The following is a 25,997-nucleotide window of genomic DNA, read 5'->3' as shown; positions in this document are numbered from 1 at the left end:
TCGCCATAAAGATGGACCAGGGGTGACTCTAGAATTTGTTTGTACGATATGAGTATCAAATGAAAGGTGTTAATGAGTATTTTAAGAGGGCGTGGGCCTTAGTTCTATATGTGGACGCCTTTTCGAGATATCGCCATAAAGGTGGACCAGGGGTGACTTTAGAATTTGTTTGTACTATATGGGTATCAAATGAAAGGTGTTAATGAGTATTTTAAAAGGGAGTGGGCCTTATTTCTATAGGTGGACGCCTTTTCGGAATATCGTTATAAAAGTGGACCAGGGTTGACTCTAGAATGCGTTTGTACAATATGGGTATCAAACGAAAGGTGTTAATAGGTGTTTTAAAAGGGAGTGGGCCTTAGTTCTATGGGTGGACGCCTTTTCGGGATATCGCCATAAACGTGGACCAGGGGTGACTCTAGAATGCGTTTGTACAATATGGGTATCAAATGAAAGGTGTTAATGAGTATTTTAAAAGGACGTGGGCCATAGTTCTATAGGTGGAAGCCTTTTCGAGATATCGACATAAAGGTGGACCAGGGGTGACTCTAGAATTTGTTTGTACGATATGGGTATCAAATGAAAGGTGTTAATGAGTATTTTAAAAGGGCTAGGGCCTTTGTTCAATAGGTGGACGCCTTTTCAAGATATCGCCATAAAGGTGGACCAGGGGTGACTCTAGAATTTGTTTGTACGATACGGGTATCAAATTAAAGGTGCTAATGAGTATTTTAAAAGGGAGTGGGCTTTAGTTCTATAGGTGGATGCCTTTTCTAGATATCGCCATAAAGGTGGGCCAGGGGTGACTCTAGAATTTTTTTGTACGATATGGGTATCAAATGAAAGGTGTTAATGAGTATTGTAAAATAAATAAATAAAATAAAAGGGAGTGGCCCTTAGTTGTATATGTGAAGGCGTTTTCGAGATATCGACCAAAATGTGGGCCAGGGTGATCCAGAACACCATCTGTCGGGTACCGCTAATTTATTTATATATGTAATACCACGAACAGTATTCCTTCCAAGATTCCAAGGGCTTTTGATTTCGCCCTGCAAAACTTTTTCATTTTCTTCCACTTAATATGGTCACACCCATTTTACCAAGTTTTTTTCTAAAGTTATATTTTGCTTCAATAGACCAATACAATTACCATGTTTCATCCCTTTTTTCGTATTTGGTATATAATTATGGCATTTTTTTCATTTTTCGTAATTTTCGATATCGAAAAAGTGGGCGTGGTCATAGTCGGATTTCGGCCATTTTTTACACCAATACAAAGTGTGTTCAGGTAAGTACGTGAACTGAGTTTAGTAAAGATATATCGATTTTTGCTCAAGTTATCGTGTTAGCGGCCGAGCGGAAGGACAGACGGTCGACTGTGTATAAAAACTGGGCGTGGCTTCAACCGATTTCGCCCTTTTTCACAGAAAACAGTTATCGTCCTAGAATCTAAGCCTCTACCAAATTTCACAAGGATTGGTAAATTTTTGTTCGACTTATGGCATTAAAAGTATCCTAGACAAATTAAATGGAAAAGGGCGGAGACACGCCCATTTTGAAATTTTCTTTTATTTTTGTATTTTGTTGCAATATATCATTACTGGAGTTGAATGTTGACATAATTTACTTATATACTGTAAAGATATTAACTTTTCTTTTAAAATTTGAATTTAAAAAATTTTTTTTTTAAAAAGTAGGCGTGGTCGTTCTCCGATTTTGCTAATTTTTATTAAGCAAACATATAGTAATAAGAGTAACGTTCCTGCAAAATTTCATCATGATATCTTCAACGACTGCCAAATTACAGCTTGCAAAACTTCTAAATCACCTTCTTTTAAAAGTGGGCGGTGCAACGCCCATTGTCAAAATTTTACTAGTTTTCTATTCTGCGTCATAAGTTTAACTCACCTACCAAGTTTCATCGCATAATCCGTATTTGGTAATGAATTATCGCACTTTTTCGGTTTTTCGAAATTTTCGATATCGAAAAAGTGGGCGTGGTTATATTCCGATATCGTTCATTTTAAATGCGATCTGCGATGAGTGCTCAGGAACCTACATACCAAATTTCATCAAGATACCTCAAAATTTACTCAAGTTATCGTGTTAACGGGCAGACGGACGGACGGACGGACATGGCTCAATCGAATTTTTTTTCGATACTGATGATTTTGATATATGGAAGCCTATATCTATCTCGATTCCTTTATACCTGTACAACCAACCGTTATCCAATCAAAGTTAATATACTCTGTGAGCTCTGCTCAACTGAGTATAATAAAAAACTCGAAAATGAGGCCAACAATAAGAAAAAATTAGAAATATTAAATAAAAATTTTCCAAAATTTGCAAATAAAGCACTTAATACATTATGTGCGGAATTTATTGACATTTTTTCATTGGAAACAGAACCAATTACCACTAATAATTTTTACAAACAAAGACTTCATATGAAAGACAATAACTCAGTCTACGTAAAAAATTATATAATACCAGAAGCTCATAAAAGTGAAATTAATAAACAAGTAAACAAATTAGTTAAAGATGACATAATAGAACCTTCAATTTCAGAATTCAATAGTCCAATCTTATTAGTACCTAAAAAATCACTCCCGAATAACCAAGAAAGAAGGTGGAGAATGGTTGTAGATTACAGACAAGTAAATAAAAAATTTACCGCAAATAAATTCCCTTTACCAAGAATTGATGACATACTAGATCAGTTAAGAAGAGCTAAATATTTTTCATGCTTAGATTTGCAGCTGAATTCAGTAAGCCGTCTCTAGTCACTATTAGAGACTATTTGGGGTGAAAATCACTTTTGAGACAATTTGCCATTCTGTAAGCTGTCTCGCGTCTCCAGCCTCACAAAAGCAATCACTAATTTGTGAGCTGGGCCGGGGCAGATCACAAACATGAAAATTTCAGAAAAAGTATGAAAATTATTTGCGAAAAACGCTTTAAATATATTTTTTTTATTCCTCGAATTAAAATAAGCATAGAAAAAATTAAAAAAACAGAAAATACTTAAAAAAACATTGAACTCTATTGGCGCCGCTGAGATTCGAACCTACACATTTTGAGATTTTCTATAAAAATTATGAACGGTATCTTAGCAAGCTCAGCTACAATACCACCTAACATTATGTTGACAAAATGCAATGCTATATTATTTGTTCAAAGTATGAGTAAATTGTTATTTTGGTGAATTTCGTTGATATGGTGAATTGTTTTTGTGACTTTCGTTTACTGAATACCGAAATCATCTCAAGTCACAAAAATTGTCTCTAACGGCCCGATTCTGAGCGTTACCGGTAAAATGGTACCCAGAAAATTATGTAACCGAAAATCGTTACCAGTTCTTTTATTCGCGATTCTGGCCAAAGTGGTAACGCTGTCATCACCGAAAAACTCACCAATGTCTGTGGTGAAATTTAAAAGTTGGTTTTCTTCGCCTTATCCATGGCGGAACGATACAAAGTGGCAGCATGCGACAGCTGAATATAAACTTTTTTATTTGATTTGATACATCAAAATACGGCGCAGTACGATTTTGACATTTGTCCATCGAATTTACAAAAACAAAGTACATGAAATTTTTATTTATGTTTGTAGGTATGTCACCATGCTGCCACCTTGCATCGTTCCGCTATGGCTTTACCGAAAATGTGTCACTCGTAGATACGAAGTTAACGAATAAATGAGATGATGTGTATATATGTACATACATGCATAAGATTTTACATAGTTATATTGTAATTTATTCTGTGAAAGTACATAATGTAAACAAGTATATAATATATAGCAAGAGGCAACACTTTTTTACTATTATCTTTACTTATTTGCGCTTACAATTCTTTATTTTTCAGTTTTGCCTTTTTCTAAACAACAGCTGTTGTGTGGTTATTTCGATGTAACCACCTACTTTTGTGGGTAAAAAATTATCCGGCTACTTTCGCGGATAGAATACCAAAAGGGTGTAAAAGTTTGCACATGATTTCGTTACCGTGGTGAAAAATGTTGTTACCACACTAGAAACGGGGCGTAAGGGAAAATCTAAAATTTGTAGACTTGAGATGAGACTGAATTACAGAATTCAGCCGTTAATGTCTGGATTTCACCAGATTGAACTCAGCGAAGAGTCAATGGATATCACATCCTTTAAAGCAGATAATGGTACTTATCGTTTTAAAAGATTACCGTATGGCTTTAAAGTAGCACCGAACTCATTCCAAAGAATAATGACATTAGCATTTGCAGGCTTAAAACCTTCACAAGCATTCCTATACATGGACGATTTAGTCGTATTAGGATGCTCCGAAAATCATATGATTAAAAATTTACGAGATGTTTTCGCAACTTTTAGAAAATATAATCTAAAATTACATCCTGGTAAATGTTTATTTTTCAACCAAGAAGTAACTTAGCTTGGTCATAAATGCACAAGCAAAGCAATTTTGCCAGATCCCAGTAAATTCGAAACAGTCAAAAATTACCCAACACCTAAAAACGCGGAAGAGGCGAAGAGATTCGTCGCATTTTGCAATTATTACAGAAGATTTATTCCAAATTTTGCAGAATATTCTAGAATAATAACAAGACTTTTCAAGAAAAATGTAGTTTTCGACTGAACATAGGATTGTAAAAAATCCTTTGACTATCTGAAAGCTGCGTTAATAAGCCCTAATATCCTACAATATCCCGATTTTAATAAACAATTTTGTATAACAACTGACGCAAGTGGATATGTTTGCGGAGCAGTATTAAACCAAGAGCATGAAGGAAAACAATTGCCAATTGCCTATGCATCAAGATAATTTACTAAAGGAGAAATTAATAAAGGAACAATTGAGAAATAATTAGTGGCCATTTATTGGGCCATAACATATTTTAGACCATACGTTTACGGTAGAAAATTTTTGGTCATAGCAGACCACAGACCCTTAACATTCCTATTTCCGATGAAAAATCCGTCATCAAAGTGAACTCGAATCAGATTAGATCTGGAAGAACATGATTTCGAGGTGGAGTATATCGCCGGTAAAGAAAACTATGTAGCCGACGCATTATCACGCATAGATATTAAAGAACTAAAACAAATAAAAAGTTACTACTAGGTCGGAAACTAACAAAAATCATAACAATAAACAGTCCAGTAGTAAAAAGAAGAAACAAAAAGTCACAAAGAGAACCCAATAATATCTGAAGCGCTAAATAAATGTGAAGTAAAGAGACTAGTCCAGCTCGTTTTCGATCCTCCGAAATTACGTTTCAAAAAAGGAAAGAAAATTTGTAGCGAAATTAATAAAAAAAATCTATTTTTGAAGCGAAGATTGCCTTAGGTCGATTCTTTGCCAGGCTTATGAAAGAAGCCGGCAATTTAGGAATTAGAAAAATACAGTTTTCCTTAGGAGACAAACTGTTTAAGAATAATTATACCCGGGAATAAATCGCATGACAAATAAAATAAAACAAAAATACTACTGAAAAGGAATGATATCAGAAAATACATCAAAAAATGCGCTCATTGTAATAAAAATAAAATAAATAAAAATTTGAAAAAGCCTACGATTATAACCGAAACGTCCACAAAAGCGTTCGACACAGTACAAATAGATACGATAGGCCCTCTTCCCATAACGGAAAATGGAAATGAATATGCAGTTACTATATCTTGTGACTTGACTAAGTATTTGGTTGCAATACCAATACCCAGAAAACACGCAAAAACAATAGCAATAGCGATATTCGAAAATTTTATCCTAGTTTATGGTTGCATGAAGACAATTATAACGGATATGGGAAGCGAATATAAAAATAGCTTATTTGAAGAATTAGGCAAGCTTCTAAAAATAAACCATAAAAAGTCAAAACTCTACCACCATCAAACTTTAGGCACAATTGAACGTAGTCATAGAACATTCAATGAATACGTATGTTCCTACATATCCATTGACAAAAATGATTGGGATGAATATCTTAAATATTTTGCGTATTGTTGCAATACTACCCCATCTACAGTTCATAATTATTGTCCATACGAACTAGTATTTGCCAAAAAACCTCAGACCTACGAATTTTTAAGAGAAAACACAGTAAACCCATTATACAAATATGAGGCTTACGACAAAAAAATTTAGTATAGGTTACAAATAATGCAAGATAGAGTATCTAAATTAGTAAAACAGGCTAAGGAAAAACAAAAAATTAGTTATGATAGGTTTTCGGCCGGGGTGCGTCTGCTCCTGAGTCGGTGGGCGCACCGGGGTCGATCTCAGTGGGAATATGGCTTATGGAATAAAGAAATAGACAAACAGGCGAGAATTTCTTGTTATAATAATATGTTTTATTGAATAGAAGTAAAATATTTTGGTGACAATATTACCTGACTGTATTGTAGAAACACGGCAGACATCTCTGGCGGCAGATGCGTATGGTACGGCTGTTTAAATCCAATAGGCCGGTTGTATAGAAAGCTACAACCATTGACCCGCAAAATTCCCCGTTTTGGAGGGGAAAGGCACCCACACATCAACCCCGACATGCATATGCATGAGTGCTGACAAAAAACACACATACACGTGCATGTACATGCATGTGGCGGTGATGGTGTGGGTGGTTATAAATTAAGTCGACTATCGAGTATCGATTCGCAGAGTTGCATTGGGGGAATCGCAAACAGATGCGGAAAAGTTAGGCATCCTGCCTAAACATACCGGCCCCCTTGCGATACGCAACATCGTTTTCCACCAAGGACCTCCGCTGAAACGAGAAAAAATTAATATAAGACTTACACACTAAACTTAATCTAGATAAGGAGTTCGCCAGCTTCCCGGGTGGCCGGGAATCCTTCCCGACTTGCTCAGCATGCCACCTAAGCTAGGATGAAACGGTAACAGTTATGAACAGATATAAGTGAATATTTCTTGCCATTGAATTATACATAATTCTTAAATATAGAAAGACAGAACGTAATATATGTATAATCGATGGCCAGTAAGGCTGGCGGCCGAGGTCTCCGTTCCAGAATGGCACCATTTTTTTGTTATTCTTTGTTTTTTTTTATGTTTCGAATGGAGAGGCCGAGGTCTCCGTTCCAGATTTGCGGTTTTTTTTTTTTTGTTGGACGAAGAGGCAGAGGTCTCCGTTCCAGACTCGAGAGTTTGAGGTTTTTCTGGGCTGGACGAAGAGGCCGAGATCTCCGTTCCAGCGTCTGACTTGTCGTATCACCCTCAAGGCAACTTTGGGATTTTATGGATGTACCGGGGCGGGCGGCCGTGAGGTTGGTTGGGTGAAGCGGAGGTGTTTTATTACAAAGGTATGTTAGGATAGATAGATTAAGTGCATATGCGAAGCATATTATTAAATCCAATTTTTACCAAGCAGAGATGCGTTATTTACGTTCACCTAACATAATTTTGCAGATTGGCGATGCGTTCTCCGCGACGCGGTCTATCTGCACGTACCATTATGCTAAATGTACCATGCAACCCTGTCGTGTATTTATTGGTCAGCTGATAACTGGTATGGTGAGTTTGGGCCGTGCGAATATATATATGTATATACATATATGTATTTGCTTGCCCTTGAAAAAAAAACTAGGTCACTGGGGCAGTAGCACACTAAGCCAGTAGAAACAGTTTACTTTTTCCAATTCCGAGATTTTGTCATTTCGGGATTCTTTAATTTCGGGACTCGGATTGTTTTTGTACCGAGCCTTTATAATGACTGTTTGTGATGTTTGTTGTTGAAAACAACAAGTCCTACTCAACTTAATTAATAGATGGACCGCCTTTTTGACCCGTTTTCATTTTTTAATACTTCTATCACCAAGGGCCAAAATCTACCAATATTTCAGTATTTTCACATTGAAAAACAAAGACTGCGATCATTTGGTAAACGTATTTAATTGCTGAGCACAACCAACTAACATTAGGTGGTTACACTAACCAACCCCACGAAATTTCAACAAAGTTGTTCACCAATTCAAGAAACAAATAAATTTGTTTATGAAATAAGTGTAGTAAATGAGCACGCAAATAATTTTTGGCGCTATGGTCATCTCCTTTTGTTGTGCGAATAATTTTTCGAATAACATGCCGAAATCGGCTATTTTGTGGCAGTATTTTTGGTACATTGGTAAAATCTACCACTACCAGCATTTCATTATTTAACGTCCGCGCACTTGTATAAGCATACCAGCTGCAAAGCAAAAACGAATGAAAAAAAAATGCTGGCGAACATTTATACATACTTATGTATAGAATGAAAGTTCCACAGAATTGAAGCAAACGGTAAATTCGATTCATTGCGCCGTTGCCTCATTCTTTTCATTTTTACGCGTGGTTGAAGCATAGTGTACCTATACAAGTGTGTTCACTAAGCGATAAACGTCAAAACTACAAACAGCCTCGCTCACCTGATGGAAATCTCAGGTCTAGAGTCGCATTTTTGGTCTCAACGACAACATTTTTGACTACCAATCGTATCGCCTTTTTCAATTTTTCAATCATTCGGCGCACTCGGTAATGGTATCCATTTTGAATTCGCTGTCATTCCGAATCCAGCGAGTGCCTGTCAGAATGCTTGACAGATAAGTCAACACACTTGTACTTGTACACTATGTGGTTGAAGTTGGTTGAAATACGATGGCACAGTTACAAAGAAAAGGGTAAATACATTGTAAATTTTTGAATTAATTTTATTAATGATAAATATATTTCTTTTATTTCATAGTATTAATTAACTTTCTTTTATTTTTAGGTTGCTGGTGGTGGAGATCCAGGAGTTGAAGCTATATATATGGATGGAGTATCGAATTTTTTTTTTTTTTTTTTTTCTAGCTTACCGGCATCGCAAAGGGGTGCTCCAACTGCGGCGTCGGCCGTGCCGTCAGTTGCCACAACTTTGCGATGCCCATGGACGCAGATATTAATGGATTTTTTCTTTGCAGGTTTTGGTGCGGAACATCCACGGTTTGGCATGGAATGTTTTGGGTAGTGCCACGACGGCGAATATGACAATGATCCACGCGATTCTTATAATTAGGGTAAACATAAGTTTCCTACGAGCCCACCGTATACAACAAAGTTAGTTTGGAGTGTGGAGTTTTAGGTTTTAATTTGAATTGATGTCCACGCAATAGTCGTTATGAAACTTTGTTAAAGCAACGGCATGTCCAATTATTATTAGGCCGCTCTATTGACCTAAACAAGCTCATAAATCACCGCATTCATGCACATATGCACAAAACGTGTTGAATTTGCGATTTTCCTTTCGAAGGCAATGATAAAATACGGGTATCGTGGAACTCGGAGGACTTTTGGAAGCGAATCGTATTCTGGCACAAGTAACTTAGCAAACATTTGGCGTTAGATAACTTTGCTGCTATGGTTAAAGAGGAAAATCGCAATGTCTCCGCGCCTTATGGGCGCATCACGTTCCATGCATTTGTGGTAGAGGATTATGACTGGTTAATTATTGCTACAATGCAGCAACCAATAAATCTGTTCCCAGTAAAGTAAATGTGCACCAACGCAGCCAGTACAACGCGAAAAACCTCAGATGGCACATTTTTCCTTGCGGGGCTCAAAGCGTTTGAATGCCGCTTATTCCACACAGTTTGGCCAATATACAGGCTTCATTTGTGTGCCACATTTTATTATGCAATGTGTCGGCTTGGCTATCAGGGTATAGCCGTTGTTTTGATATTATATTAAAATATATTGTTAAGCCACGCATACAAGGCACATTGCTGCAGTTTACAAAACCCTTAATGGGTGCAATGCCAAAATCTTGCAAATTACCACGTTGTGAATATGGTTCACCAGGCGTACTGAACGACTATCCGGCACATCTTTACGGATATCGTACAGTATCCAGAGGCAAAAAACTTATTTTGTTGATGTGCTATGTTATTGTACCAAATGAAGTTGGATTTTTTTTTCTTTTTTTTTTTTTAATCAAAGTGAATCAGTGGGAAGAGTGGGCTAAAGTGGTTTAGCAAAACAAAAGTCGTGGTCGTTGTTCCTGCATCCTTTAAAACTTCAAATAAATATGGCTCCTCCATCATACCCAGATCTTGGACAACAGGCACTGGGCATCTTCACTAAAGGATAATATATGTGCGCGACATCTGACGGATTTATATCCATACAATGCTACTCCAAAGTGTTTGAAGTTTTCCTATAAGGGATGCAGGACATGCGCGTATATTAAACAACAAATTGAAGCAAGTGAGAAGGCTGCAGCAGCAAACATTAAAAGCTCGTTTTGGAAAATATTAATACTGTGGTAGTGCATATTATTATACTAATTAAGCTAATATATTTGTTAGAAAATGCGTGAAGCGTATGGCCCAGATTTTGATGATTAGCTAATACGATTGGGGCGTGATAATCCGGCAGTTTACGATGTCAATCTTGAACTTTAGAGACGTTATCAAGTTAGGGTCGCCATCTGGGAACGTATTGCTGCCAAATTGCGTGTCTTATCGAAATTTCTTCAAACAAAATGGAAGGCCACAAGATATAATTATTTGCAGGAAGTGAAAGGTTTGGAAACTAGAATTCCAAATGCTCACATTCGTAAGCGAGGATGCACAGAAGATTCATCGTTCCTAGGTAATACCGCACAATCTTACAGTAAGATAATGCAAATGAACACATCATTCGCGGCCGATGCACCAAAGCTGTATCTGCGGTTAAATTCAGCCCAAACGGTGAGTGGTTGGCAAGCTCTTCAGCTGGTAAATTAATCAAAATTTGGGGCGCATATCATGGCAAATTTGAGAACACTATATCCGGTCATAAGCTTGGTATAAGCGATGTTGCCTGGTCATTTGATTCACGTCTTTTGGTAAGCGCCAGTGACCATAAAACGCTTAAAGGAGGGGAGCTGAGTTCGGGCAAATGTTCCCTAAAAAGATATAGCAATTATGTCTTCTGTGGCCACGTTAACCCGCAATCAAATTTGATTGTGTCTGGCAGTTTTGATGAGAGCGTGCGTATTTGGGATGTACGCACTGGCAAGTGCTTAACACCTCTGCCAGCACATTCTGACCCTGTGCCAGCCGTGTATGTCAATCGTGATGGTTCATTGATTGTGAGTTCCAGTTATGACGGACGCTGTCGCATTTGGGATACAGCCAGCGGACAATACTTGAAAATTCTGACTGATGACCATTAGCCTACAGGTCTATATTATTCGATATTTAGTGGTTTTACCTTTACAATATTATCTTTCCTTTGATTTTCGATTTCAGGAAGATCGCAATCGACTTTTAAAATGGTGGATGATGATGATGATGACTGCCAGGAATTAGAATGAGCTATTGGTGAGTGATATCCATAATTAGCGTGTGCTTATTCCTAGCCATAGAAATAACTCGCTTTATGAAACCTGTGTCCTTGGCCATTTACAGGGAATTACAGGTTTTTCAGAAAAAGGCTTTTCTAACTACTTAAATTTTTTTATTTGAACATGGGGTTGGGTTGGTGATTTTGTACAATTGTGGTAAATTCTTTGGAAAATTGATTAATTCGCCGACTCGAGAATAGTGACACAAAAAACTGAAAAAATAACTATACAAATTTTGCAAACGATTTCGACTACATAGTTTGGTTTTATTTGCTTTCTGGTTGGTATGGTGTCGAAAACATTCCGTTATTCATCTTTCCTTCAACTGAAATCGGATCATTACTTCTGAACTTGAGAAGATTAGAATAACTGTTTATAATTGATGAAAACAAATAGAAATACCTTGAAAAATTAAAAATGTCTTTGTCTGCCCTGTTTCAAAATGTTTCCGGTAAAAGAAATCACTTTTATTTTTTCCGTGAATTGTAGTAGACGTGTATCTTTGGGAGTCTATTAGTAGCGATAATAAATTTGGAAATACCAATAATTCATTTGCTGCTAAATATTTCGGGAATTGATAGTCATGTTGTTTTGGTCATTCTTTCAGAAATTGTTTGAAGAATGCCGTACGTTAGAATTTTATTCAAAAATGCACTAGCTCAAATTTGTTGCCAAACCTCCCAATAGAAGCATGAGTGCAATGCATTTTGTCGTAAGAAAAGTTAATGGAAAGCATTCCAAGATGCAGATTTCCGCAATCTAACTCTAATATAGGGCGGTTTTTAGGGTGATATGACCCTCAGCAGCCGCAATGAACTGGCAAAAACAAGACTAAAAGAAAATGGCTTATTGCCTTAGAACTTCATATTCCGGCCTTAACTTGGACAGACGAGTCCAACTTTTGTGCGATCCTGTTAAACAAGGGGTATTCACCCGTTTATTAGGAAATTTCGGAAAGCTCTTGTCCGTTTAAGTCTTCATGGAAGTGTTCCAGGTGAACCGTTAATTTCCAAATATAACCTATTCCCCAAATTCTTAAATGGGGACGAAGGTTCCGAACAATTATTTAACATACTGAATGAGTGCATTTCGTTATGGTATCTCTACTAGTTACCAATGATATATATTTTTTTTTTTTTTGCTTTACGTGAATCATTTACCGGTCGAGTTTTTGACTTTTTGATTTGGCTTAGGATGCGTATGTTCATAGGTTTACGAAAGTCCACGATTCCATGGTTTCCGTACTTTTCATAAACCCTCTTGTGACCGAATCATGGACCCCACTAAGCAAAGTTCTGTAAAACGATGTTAACCCATATTTAGAATATGGCTGTCCCTACCCATTCAGTAAAAAATTCTGTTGGCCTCGAGCTTTTGGTCGAGTGCATTTATGTTCTCTGGCAGACAGTGGATCTGCGTTAGGGTTCTGGTCTCCTCGCTCGGGGGAGCGAGTGAATGTGGGTAAGATTTTTGGAAATTAAAGGAGATAATGGGCTGAAAGCCTTTAGGTTCTATGGCAGATCGGTTCGCCCTTCTGCGGTAGGCTTTTCTGGTGTCTTCGTTATGGGTTTCTGGTGTCCTCGCTCGGGGTGAGCGAGTGCATTTGGGTTTGCTTCTGTAAAAAATTAAAATTAAGTGTTTTGTGACAGATGGGGGATCTGCATTAGGATGTTGGTTGGCCTCTTTTCGGGCGAACGAGATCTGGGTTTTGAAATTTTGAAAATTTTAAATTAGAATGGCCCGAGCGCCTTTGTTTTCTGTGGGAGATAACCGATCTGCATTAGGGTTGTTGGTTGGCCTCGTTCTGGGTGAACGAGAGCTGGGCTTCATTTTTTTTGAAAGTAGGGATATGGAAGAACGGAGGGATTATTAGGAGGAGTTCTTAGCCTTCTCGCAATCCGTCTCTTCCGTTGGAAGAAGGATCAGTTTGACCAAAGTTCGCCTGACTTGACCCTTCTCGGTTTTGAGGTCAACAACGCGTACTCGGTCATCTTTGCCGGGGTGTACGTGACAACTCGACCTAACCTCCATTCGTTGGGAGATAAGTTGTCCTCTTTGAGGACAGCGAGATCTCCCACTTTTATATTTTGTCTGGGATGCTTCCACTTCACTCGTTCTTGAAGTTCGGATAGATATTCGGTTTTCCATCGCTTGCAGAAAGTGTGATGGAGGGCTTCTGGTGTTTCTGCCACCGATTGATCATAGAGGCAGGGCTCTCACTAGCATCCGGCTCTGGCGGAGCCAGTAGATGGCTGCCAGTGAGGAAATGGCCTGAGGTAAGTGGCTCTAGGTCCGTTGGGTCATTCAATGCCGGGCTGAGTGGCCGCGAGTTCAGGCAGGTCTCGATGCGGCAACAGAGTCTATGGAATTCCCCGAAGGTGAATTTGTGTGGTGAGGCTATCTTTTTGAAGCTTTTCACTCCAGCCTCCCACAGCACTCCCATGTGGGGAGCGCCCGCAGGGATGAAATGCCAAGTGAGTGATTGGTGGCTGTACTTCGAGACAGCATTGTCTCGGGCTTGTGAAATGAAAGTTTTGAATTCCGATCGTAGGGATCGTTAAGCTCCGATAAAGTTTGTCCGTTGTCGGAGTAGACGTTTTTGGGACATCCGCGTCTAGATATAAAACGGGCAAAAGCCGCAAGAAGCGATGGGGTGCTGAGGTCAGTAGTGGCCTCCAGATGAATCGCTCATGTGGAAAAACACACGAAAAGGCAGACGTAGCCTTTGGATAGTCAACACCCTCTACCGCGGTAACTTTTGATGTCGAAGGGTCCGGCGAAGTCGACTCCAGTATTCGTGACTGCACGGCTGAATGTCGTGCGTTCGCGAGGAAGAATACCCATAAGTTGGGTCTGAGCACGCTTTCGGTGTATAGTGCAAACTTTGCAGTTATGAATGGTTGCCCTAATCATGGTTTTTATGTTAGGTATCCAGTATTGGGTGCGTATCAGACGTAACATGAGTTGGTTTTCCCCATGCAGACTTTGTTGATGAAACATTAGGACTGTCAGACGGGATAACCTGCAGTTGTATGGGAGGAGGATTGGGTGGCTTTCCTTAAAAGCTAAGTCCTTTGACGCCCCGAGTCGACCTCCTACCCGAATGATGCCATCTTGGTCTAAGTAGGGATTAAGTGAGAGTATTGCACTTTTCCCTGCAATTAGTTTTCCGGCCTTTAGATCATTATATTCTGAACTATAATGTTGTTTCTGATAGATTTGAATGACAAGTTGAGTTACTGATTTGATCTCATCAGGGGAGATTAAGTGCGACATGACATGGAATGAATTTTTTGTTTCGGGGTGAGTTTTTCGGTAGAACCTCATAACGTATGATAGCACCCGTAAAGCCCTAGGTAGGTCAGAAAAACATTGAAGAATATCGGTAGTATTTACGGTTGTTGTTGCGCAGCTCTTCGCCCTCTTTTCCTCTACGGAGGTGATGTAGTCACTTTCTTGTGCTGGCCATTGGGAAGTGTCTTCTTGCAGCCAAGGAGGTCCCTGCTACCACAACGAATTGTTGACCAATTCAGACGCAAGTAATCCTCTGCTACCTAAATTTGCTGGGTTTGATTCTGAATTTACGTGCAACCAGTCCTTATTTCCGACCATGTCGATCATCTTGGTGATCCGATGTGCGACGAAAGTGGACCAAGAACAGGGCGGTTTCCTTATCCATGCGAGGACTATAGTTGAATCTGTCCAAAGGTGCACTTTCACTGGTCCCAACTTGAGGTTCCTGAAAATTGATTTGGTGATTTCCGCTAACAGTACGGCTCCGCAAAGTTCCAATCGTGGAAGAGAAAGAGTTTTCACTGGGGCTACTCGGGTTTTGGCTAGAAGCAGGTTTGTCCAGATGTCATTATCCGTTTTCACGCGCATGTAAACGGCTGCTGCATCAGCCTTCTCGGATGCGTCACAAAATCCATGGATATCGATGTCGGTTCCTGGTGAAAAGTTGACCCATCTAGGTATCCTGATTTTATCGAATTCATGGTATTGGTCGGTGAAGGTTTTCCATCGTCCCAAGCGGTGCCTTCTAACCATATACTCTGCATGAGTATTTTTGCCACAATGACCATTGGTGCAAGCCATCCCAAGGGATCGAAAAGTTTGGCGATTGCTGATAGAGTCGCTCTCTTCGTAATGTTTTCCGGGTTGTCCAGCGTCCCTGCTTTAAAACAAAATAAATCGTAGAAGGAATCCATCGCCAATTTCGAGTGAGATTTCGCGCCTAGAGGCAAAAATGATTCTGTGGAAAGAGAGCATCGTGGAACATCTAAAAGAGTCAGAGGAGCGAGTTTTGCAGAGAGTTGGTGAGTTGGTAGCGGAGATAGCAAATTTAAAAATCAATTATAGCAAAATGGAAAAAAGGGTTGAGTTGGCTGAAAGTGAATGTAGACAGCTTAGATCAGATGTAATTTCTTTAAAAAGCCAGCTCAGTGAATGCCAAAATAATGCGGTGCTGTCTGATTTATTGTTAAGTGGGGTCCCCCAAACGCCAAATGAGGATTTGTCTGGAGTATTTCAGAGCATATGTCGCACGGTTCAAATAAGCGCGCCAACAATACGTGATGTTTTTCGAATTAAAAAGAGCAAAAATGGCAACTCACCCATAATAATAAAGCTCAATTCACCTACCGAACGCTCTTTGCTTTTAAGAGCAATTGCGAATTTTTGTAAAACAAACAAAAGGCCATTGACACTCAGTGATATTGGGCATAGTGGAAATGGCAAAATATTTGTCCATGAGTGCCTAACGAAGAATAACCGCGAGATATTACAGTATGCATTGCAACTGAAAAAACAGAAGCGAATCACTGCTGTTTTCTCAATTCGTGGATGTGTGTATGTCCGCGCTAGTCAACAAAGCGAAGCGCAGAAAATTAATGACAGAGAGAGCGCTGATGAAATTGCAGCAGTCAGCACATAGAAAAGTACTCAACCATAAACATATGATAAACATGACTTACTCATTATTGATTTTTTGTTTATTCTCAATTTTTATTACATCTTTTTTTATGGTGTTTATTTCCCTAATTTTACTCTTTATGTTCTCAGTATTTCTAATTGATTTTTACAGCTTACTTAAAATCATCCAGCTTGTTTATTTTGATAATGGATAAATTGACCAATGATTGTGCTGACAGTGGGCATGTAAAGTTCATACTGAGTCAAATTTCAAAAGAACATGCATTTAATTTATGTCACCTAAATACACGTAGTCTTACGGTTGAAAAATTAGACTATCTTTCTTATGTATTTGCTGAGCAAAATATTGATTTAATTTGCATCACTGAGACTTGGTTTAGATGCAGTGTTGATGATCGGTCATACGCGATTAATGACTATGCATTACTGCGAAATGACAGAAAAGGCAATATTCGTGGTGGTGGAGTTGCAATTTATTGCAAAGAGGTTTTAAACCCAAAGATAGTTTATTGTTCAGATGACGCAAGTGTGGTTGAATATATTTTCATTGAAATAGGTGACTCACGAACAAACTGCTTCGTAGCGTGTATTTATAACCCGAGTAGGACTAACGATTTGGAAGATTTATTTAATAAAATTTCTGAATTTACATTTAAATACCAACATGTTGTCATCTGCGGAGATCTTAATGTTGATCTTCTTATTAACGATTCCCGTAGTAGAAGCATTCTTGGTAATTTTCAGGCTTATGACTTGAACATTGTTAACCAGTTCGCGACACGCTTTGCGCCAAATAGTAAACCTAGCATGCCAGATCTTATATGCGTTAACAATACTAAGTTTGTAAACCATGTTGACCAAATTCCTATGGAGGGTATCTCTGACCATGAAATGATTTTCCTATCATATGGTTTAAAATTTAATGCAATAGAGCACGACATAGAATTGACGTACAGGGATTTCAATGGCATAGTGATAGAAGCATTAAATGAAGAGGCCTCTCGTCTGGACTGGAGTGGATGTTTTTCATTTTCTCAGTTAGATGAAAAGTTGAAATATTTTAATAATCTTGTCCACTACCTCTTCAGTAGATTTGTACCTCTTAAAACCATTAGAGTTCGAAGTAATAAGAAACCATGGTTTACAAGAGAAATTTTAAATCTTATAAAAAAACGGGGTAGAGCATACAGGGAATGGAAGATATCTCAGAGTAAAAACCACTGGGAAGTTTACCGCCTTTTGCGTAACCAAGCTACCCTGTGCATTCGGAATGCCAAGATAGCATACCTCAACACAAAATTTAATAATAATTTGCCCCCTAAAACGCTTTGGCAACATCTTCGCTCGTTGGGAATATCTAATAACAGTAAAATTCAATGTAATTTTGATCCAAATGAAATGAACCAACATTTTTTGGGCAGTAGTTCTGATGGTAATACTAATGATAGTATCGATAATATGTCTTTCAGTGTAGGCAGTATACCAAATATCAATCGCTTCGATTTCTCAGTGGTTACAGAGGCTGAAGTGTTAAACGCTATATTTGCTATTAAGTCGAATGCTGTTGGAATCGATGGAATTAGCATACGATTTATCAAACTGATCCTTCCTGTTGTTATCTCTCCGCTTACTCACATTTTTAATTTTTCTGTAACTAGCAGTAGTTTTCCTAGTCAATGGAAAATAGCCAATGTTGTCCCGGTCCCCAAAACTAAGTCTCCGAGCTCCTGCAATGAGTTTAGACCGATAAGTCTGTTGCCTTCTTTATCGAAGGTATATGAGAAGTAATTGGCAACGCAAATAACTGAACATATAACTACGAATAACTTGCTATCGGACGTCCAGTCGGGATTCAGAAGAGGGCACAGCTGTGCGTCATCCGTGTTAAAGATTCTTGAAGATATACGTCCAGCCTATGACAATAATGAACTTATTGTGTTAGTACTACTGGATTTCTCCAAAGCGTTTGATACGGTTGATTTCAAAATACTTCTTTTCAAGCTCGAAGCCACCTATAATTTCAGCCCTTTTGCAATCAAGTTAATGCGAAGTTATCTCCTCGAGCGATTTCAACAGGTTCAATGCGATAACCAAGTCTCTAGTCTAAAACCAATCACATCTGGTGTTCCACAGGGATCGATCCTAGGACCACTATTGTTTACACTCTTCATCAATGACATAGTTACTTGTTGCCACAATGCCTCCATACATTTATATGCAGACGATACCCAATTATACATGTCTCGACCTATCGGTCTTTCCGAAGACTTATTTGCTAGACTGAATGAAGACTTAAGACGTATAGCAAACTGGGCTAACCTAAATAAACTATCTCTCAATGCAGCTAAATCTAAGGCGATTACGTTAGCAAATACATCAAATGACGTAAACAACTTTCCTGATATTATTCTCAATGGAGATAAAATTATTTTTCATAATGTGGTAACTAATTTAGGTTATAAAATCAACTCTAAACTGACTTGTGTTGACCATATCAACCTTGTGGTGAGGAAGATATATAATACCTTGCGTAATTTATACAGAACTGCCTATTTGTTACCACGAGACGCTAAGATGAAACTGGTCAAAGCTCTAATAATACCTCAAGTCTCTTATGGTGAACTAATATACGGTAACCTGGACTCAAGGTCACTCAACAAATTGCAGCTGGCCTTTAACAATGTTGCCCGGTTTGTTTATTCTAAAAAGAAATTTGATCACATATCTTCTTATGCAATGCAGATTCTTGGATGCGATATCTATAATTTCCAAAAAATGCGAAATCTCTGTTTTTTGCATAAGCTAATACACTCACAAAAGCCGCCGTACTTATTTAACAAACTAAGTTTCTGCCAATCTACACGGACTTTGAATCTAGTAGTCCCGAATTTTAGGTACACAACGTCATCCAGAATGTTCTTTGTCAGTACAATCCGTCTATGGAACTCACTCCCATACGCAACTAAAGCTATTAGGAAAGCAGGATGTTTTAAGCAGGCAGTATTATCTTTTCTCAACTCTTAACCTACCTTTTAATTATATATCTTTATCCTTGTCCCAAAAATTTTGAACTGAGGATGTTTAATTGTTAAAGAATAAGTTTATTTTATTATATTTTTAACTCTTGTATTTGCGTTATATTATAATAGATTATATTATATTATATTATATTATATTACTCTACTTTTATTTTTGATAATGTGATACGATTGATGTACTATCTAAAAGACTATGTCTTACTTGTACAAAAACTCAAATAAATAAATGAAATAAATGAAAATGAAATGAAATTCCATCGAATTCCTAATGCTTTAACTGAACTGGTATCTTCGAATGCCAGGAAGTTTTCACTGAGCAAGTCTGCTTTGGGGATGTCCCTTAGAATGTCCTCTGAATTGGATGTCCATTTGCGAAGTGGAAGGCCCGCTGAATTTAGGACTTGACGAATTTCATCTCTGGCTTTATTGGTCGATGTGATCGTATGTCCACCAACTAACACGTCATCTACATACATGTATTCTCGCAGTATGCTAGCCGCTGTAGGGTGTGAATTTGATACGTCATCTGCCAGTTGTAGGAGCGTTCTTATCGCGAGATATGGCGCGCAATTCACTCCGAAGGTAACCGTCTTTAATTCGTAGAGACTAATAGGGTCATTCGGGGAAGTGCGATATACAATGCGTTGAAATTTGGTGTGATTTTCGTTCACCCAAATTTGTCGATACATCTTTTCGATATCGCTATTGAAGACGAAACGGTATAGTCTCCATCGTAGGATTAGTATGGGTAAGTCGGCTTGTAGAACTGGGCCTGTGAGGAGAATATCGTTTAAGCTATTACCGTTGGCCGTAGGGCTCGAGGCATTAAATACTACGCGCACCTTTGTAGTGGTACTTTCTGCTTTAATAACGGCGTGGTGGGGCAGGAAGTAATGATCCGAATCGTCGGATGGGATATTCTTTTTTAATTTTCTCATATATCCGAGCGTTTCGTATTCTGACAACACTCGAACATATTCTTTACCTAAATCTGGGTTTTTTCTTGGCCGCCCCTCATTCCGGAAGAATTGAGGGCATGCGCGTTTCAGGGACGGTCCTAAATTAATGTTATTAAGGTAATCCTGCCTGAATTGTAGTGATACTGTGTATCTTCCATCTTCATCGCGTTTCGTTGTTTCTTTAAATAATTTTTCGCAATACCTCTCATCTTCATTTAATATTTTATTTTTTGGTACATTTTCTACCTCCCAGAAAGCTTTGAGTTGGTTGTCTAATGCAACCTCGTTGTAAAAAGACATAATGCTCTTCGTTGTATTCGGTGATTCGATACGACCGGTTAGTATCCAACCGAAAACTGTCTCTTGGGCTAAAAGTGTGGTTAGCACATTCTTTTTTATACCGCTCATTATAATTTGGGGATATATGTTTCCGCCAAGTATGAGGTCTACGTCTTCATCGACGTAGAACCTCTTGTCTGCCAGAACCAAGTCTGGGAATGCCTGCATAGTCATTGCGTTGATATGGCAGGATGGAAGATTCCCAGTGAGTTTCGCTAGAACTAAAACGGGTGTATTCAGGCTGAAGCAGGGATCCACTGGTGAACGTAATTCGATGTTGGATGCTTCTTTCACCTGACCTGACACCGCATTTGTGATACCTGAAACTTGGGCATGCATTTTCCTCGCTGGCAAATTGATTCTGCGTTTCAGTCTTTCAGTTATAAAGGAACACTCAGACCCAGAATCAATTAATGCCCGCGCGGAGAAGTCGGTACCATTATGGTGAATGTGTACACGAGCAGTTCCTAATAGCATACCTGTGCTGGAATTGGCATGGCAGGATTTGACATTCTGGTTCGTAGAGGAAGGTGGTTGTCCCGACTCCTGTCTTTTCCGTGCCTGTGCCGAAGTTGATGGGGTATTATCCGCCCCTTTGAAAGGGTTGCGCACCGCCGGTTGCTGAAGTGTGTCCGCATGCTCCTGCGTGTGGTGACGAGAGTGGCATTTGGAACAGTTGTACGAACTGGTGCACCTCGTCACTGTGTGTCCTGTGGATAAACAATTCAGGCAGCCATTTGTGGATTTAACGAATTTAATCCTTTCTCCCGGGGTAAAATCGCAAAAACGTGAACAGGTGCGTAATCTGTGCTCCGTAGATTTGCACATTTTACACATTAATTTTGTAGTTTGCTTGGATACTTTTGTTTGAAAAGCACCAAGTCTTTTCGCATTTCATTTTTGCACTTTAAAAGTGGCATTCCTTGTAAAACCAGACACGGTTTCAAGTGTCTGAAAACGATTTGACAAGAATTTGTCCATATCCTCCCACTTGGATATGTCCGTTTTGTGGTCAATGCTCTGCTCCCATAGAGCCAGCGTATTTTCAGGTAATTTTGTCGAACATAAATAAGTAATAATCGCATCCCAATTTGAAACATCTATCTGATGGGTTTTTAAGGATGCTAAACAATTATTTATGTCGCGCTGTAAGGTTTTGATTGATCTGCCGCACTCGCTATCTATCTTTTTAAGAGTAAACAAAATTTGTAGTTGTGAGTTTACGAGAATCCGTTTATTCTCGTATCTCTCACATAGGTTTTTCCAGGCTGTTTCGAAGCCATCATTTGTCAATTTACGATATCCTTTGCCTCACTTTGAGATTTTTGGTTAAGGTGGAACAACTTTTCTACCGGGCTTAGGCGACTGTTGTTTTTATAGATGGCCGTGAACAAGTCACGAAACGTTGGCCAAGATAGGTAGTCGCCCATGAATACCTCAGTATCGAAAGCTGGCAGGCGGATACTATGTTCGCGCGCGCGTCCTCCCTCCGTCCCTGTTGAAAACAACAACGTGTCTTTGACGGAAATAAAGGGGGCCACTCGCCACTCAAACGTTCAACTTTATTATAAATAAGTGCGCGCGCTGATATGAATCTCCACGAAAAGTGTGAAAACGTGTGATAAAATTTGTGCAACAAAGACAAAGAAAAACTGTGTAATAAAAAGTGATTAGAAAAACTAGTGAAAAAATAATAGTGATGCAAAATGGAAATTGAAATTTGCCGCAATCGAATGGCGTCAAATTTTAGTGAAAGTGAGGTTATGTGCACCCCTTCCTTGTGCTGTGTCCGGAGATCCTTACCGCTGGTGGGGGGGACAGGCCAGATAGTCACAAGGAATCTTAACAACGTTAATTGTCCGCGTTGGCACTTATTTTCTTTTTGGCACTACACAGTTTTTTTACACTTTTCGATCGATTTTTCGCACTTTTTATTTGTTATTTTAACCAAAAAAATGTGGCAAGAAATATTGCACTTAATTTGAACTTTTTAGTGATTTGTATGGTGCTGATGTGGCAAGATGACGTGTTGCAGTGTTGCTCAGTGGTTTGCACGCTGGTATTAAATAATAGACTTTTTGAACTTTTTGTGGTATCGCTGTTGATTGTGGCAAAAAGTCTCCGGATAACTTTTTAAGTGAGGAATTCTGAAATTTTGGTGCGGTGAGCTCTGATCTTATGTTGTGATGTGGACTGTATATAGGCGCTTTAATTCCTTTCTCGGGGAGATAGGACCAAATGTTCGGCCGGGGTGCGTCTGCTCCTGAGTCGGTGGGCGCACCGGGGTCGATCTCAGTGGGAATATGGCGTGTGGAATAAAGAAATAGACAAATAGGCGAGAATTTTTCCTTATAATAATATGTTTTATTGAATAGAAGTAAAATATTTTGGTGACAATATTACCTGACTGTATTGTAGAAACACGGCAGAGATCGCTGGCGGCAGATGCGTATGGTACGGCTGTTGAAATCAAAGTTATCCACCAAAAGTGGTGTGTGGGGATAATTTATCCAACACAATCCTAAATTAATGTATCCTGGAAAATTCCTGTTACCGGAAAAAAACTGGCTGGCAACCCGCAACATAACAACGGCAGCCTCATTAGTGCTGTCAGACTAAGGGCGGATACCGAAAACTAAATAGACAAAATCAGTACTGAAAACCTCAAAACATCACAATCGGGACTGACGTGTTTTTCTATTTTTACTCATGTGGGCATCTCATGCAGTACCAACCAGTCATACACAACAAAGGAACCCAAAAAAAAAGGAAAACAAAACAAAAAAAACCTCCTTGCACAAAAATTTCACATTTTTTTTTACAAAGAAATTTTTTTTTGTTGTTTTTTTACCCTTTCCGTTTTTTGGGTACTGTTTTCTGGCTGAGGGGGCAGGACTTGTTGTTTTTCAACAACAAACATCACAAACCGTCATAATTACGGCTTCGGTACAAAAAAATCCGAGTCCCTATTCTATTTAGTGTTCGGTATCCGCCCTTAGTCTGACAGCACTAATGAGGCTGCCGTTGTTATGTTGCGGGATGCAATCCAGTTGTTTTCCGGTAACAGGAATTTTCCAGGATGCATTAATGTAGGATTGTGGTGGATAAATTTTCCCCACCACTTTGTTATTTGCAAAAGGATTTTCAGGCTGGTAAAACGTAAGTATGACAAATTCCTAACGGATTTTTAGTAATTTTTTTTTAATTGGTTTTCTCTTTTCCTTTTTCAGTTCCATAATGCAACAAATTATGATCAATTTGGAGTGTGGGGATGCGCAGCCCATTCGATTGATTGCGGATATCCGCTATATGGAGCGACGGAAGGGTTCCTACGAATGCCATGTGCCGGATGAGCTTTTGGCGCACGAGGTAAAAAGGGTGCTGCTGGCCATGGATCCGGAAGTGCTGCGGGCCCAGCGGAGGCCCATTGTTGTGCGGCTACGTGGGGAGCCACAGCTTGGTACGCGCGCTTCTATCCTGGGTATGAGGGTTAGCTGTGGATTCGTCGGACACCCCAGGATCCGCCTCTTCAAAGGCCGTTTAGGTGCCGCGTGTTTCGGCGGGCACTAAGTTGCTTTGTGGGTCTCGTTGCCCATTTAAACCATCATCTGGGTTTTTCCCTGTATTGGCGCGGGGACTGTCGGAAGAGGTATGCGTAGTCGGCTGCGTCGGCTGTCCCTGCACCGAAAAGGGATGCATTAGCGGGGTGACGCTTATTTTGATTTTATTGAGATTTTAAGATTTGAATTTCTTTTGTTTTGTATCCATGAATGGGATGATTAAGTTGTGTTATTTGTAGAATAAATTGCAATGGTACACAAATAAGGTCGATCTTCCTATTTGGATCGTGGTCTTCCTGGGTAAAGGAAAAGTGAGTGTCTGAACCCTGACAGAGGCGTTGTGAAATGGACCATTTGGTGGTCGCGTTAGGTAACATGGCAACTCTGCCGTTTCTGTATTCTTGTATGTAAGGGCACATACATACATATGTACATACTTTGGTTACAAACTGCCAACGGCAAGAGACGAAACAAATGAACATTCCTACACACCCGTGTATAGAATGTGGAATTCCATTGAATTGAAAGAAGCGGTAAATAAATCTAATGATTTTTTTTTTTTCGCTCTTTCAGTTCTTTTTACTACGGAGATTGAAGCATGACGCATGGACAATTGTGGAAGAAAATGGTAAGTTCGTTTTAAGATTTGTTCTTTTGATATATTCTTTTATTTTAAATTATTAATTCTTTTTCCTTTATTTTCAGGTGACTGGTGATGGATGCAGGCGGTTGGCGTGATCCATGGAATTATTGGTTTGGTGTTTCGTTCCTTTTTTTATTTTCTAGGTTACCGGCATCGCAAAGAGGTGCTCCAACTGCGGCGTCGGCCGCGCCGGCAGTTGTCACACCTTTGCGATGCCCATTTATGCAGTTATTAATGGGTTTTTTTCTTTTTCTTTGCAGGTTTTGCTATGGGTATAATATGCGGTGCACAAACCTGCATTTTAATCACTATCTCTTTGAAACGCTATCACTGGCAATAAAAATCGTGTGCAAAACAGAGCTAGCAGCGGTTAGTTCCCTTGAAGAAGCAGGATTTCCTGCTTTCCAAGGCATATTGCAACAAGACATATTGGAATTTATGCCTTGTTTTTTTTTTTTCAAATGTTTTCGCTATTGTTTGTTGGTGCCAGCTTTGTGGGATCAGCCAGGCAATGCTACGCCACACAATATAAAGGAATAAATTTAGGAAATTTAGTGTTAGTAAAAAAGAATCAGGGCATAAGTTAGATAGTAGGTATAAATGATCCTTTAGAGTAGTAAATATCGATGAAAACAATAATTTTACATTAATTCCCTATAAGGTAGAAAAGATCGATAAAAACAATGTAGAAAATAGAAACTTAGAAAACATAAATCAAACAATTAAAAATAAGAAAATTGTAATACATAAAAATAGACTTAAACTCATAGAATAAGAGCACTTTAACTTTATAAACACAAAGAAAATTTCTATTGTATGCAAAAGAGAAATACAATAATAAAACAAAACAAAAGAGAAAAAAAAACAAATGTAAATTATTCTTTGGAAATCAAGCTAAATGTCACACAAAAAAAAAAAAACCCCACAAGCAAAGTACGCACAAGCGGATTCAAAACCATTAACCTAACTTGAGTAGCCATAGATATTCGTGTACAAAATTATATATGTCTACTCTTTCAAAGGCGGATGGTGTAGCATTCACTCACTAAGTTATTCATTCATTTGTACAAACATATATTTCAACCCGTTTTAGAATATCTTAAAATATATTGACTCTTACATACATATTCATACAGTTGGCTCGCTTTGGAACGGCATGAGATTCTAT

At 38.8% G+C, this 25,997-nt stretch overlaps 1 protein-coding gene and 1 long non-coding RNA gene across 3 annotated transcripts in view; one reads left to right on the top strand and one right to left on the bottom strand.

Annotated features, from left to right (window-relative positions):
• Positions 1 to 25,997, bottom strand: part of P5CS (Delta[1]-pyrroline-5-carboxylate synthase) — a 958,896-nt gene that overhangs the window by 498,302 nt on the left and 434,597 nt on the right. The window lies entirely within an intron of this gene.
• LOC137253922 (uncharacterized) lies at positions 11,177 to 25,424 on the top strand. Its single transcript, XR_010953928.1, has 5 exons — positions 11,177 to 11,194; positions 11,264 to 11,335; positions 24,760 to 24,814; positions 24,892 to 24,939; positions 25,090 to 25,424. It is a non-coding gene; the product is annotated as an uncharacterized lncRNA (long non-coding RNA).

This window comes from Eurosta solidaginis, chromosome 5 (genome assembly GCF_040869045.1).
Source record: "Eurosta solidaginis isolate ZX-2024a chromosome 5, ASM4086904v1, whole genome shotgun sequence".
Taxonomy (NCBI): domain Eukaryota; kingdom Metazoa; phylum Arthropoda; class Insecta; order Diptera; family Tephritidae; genus Eurosta; species Eurosta solidaginis.
Note: the sequence above shows the minus strand (reverse complement) of the source record. Positions and strands in the feature narration are given on the sequence as shown.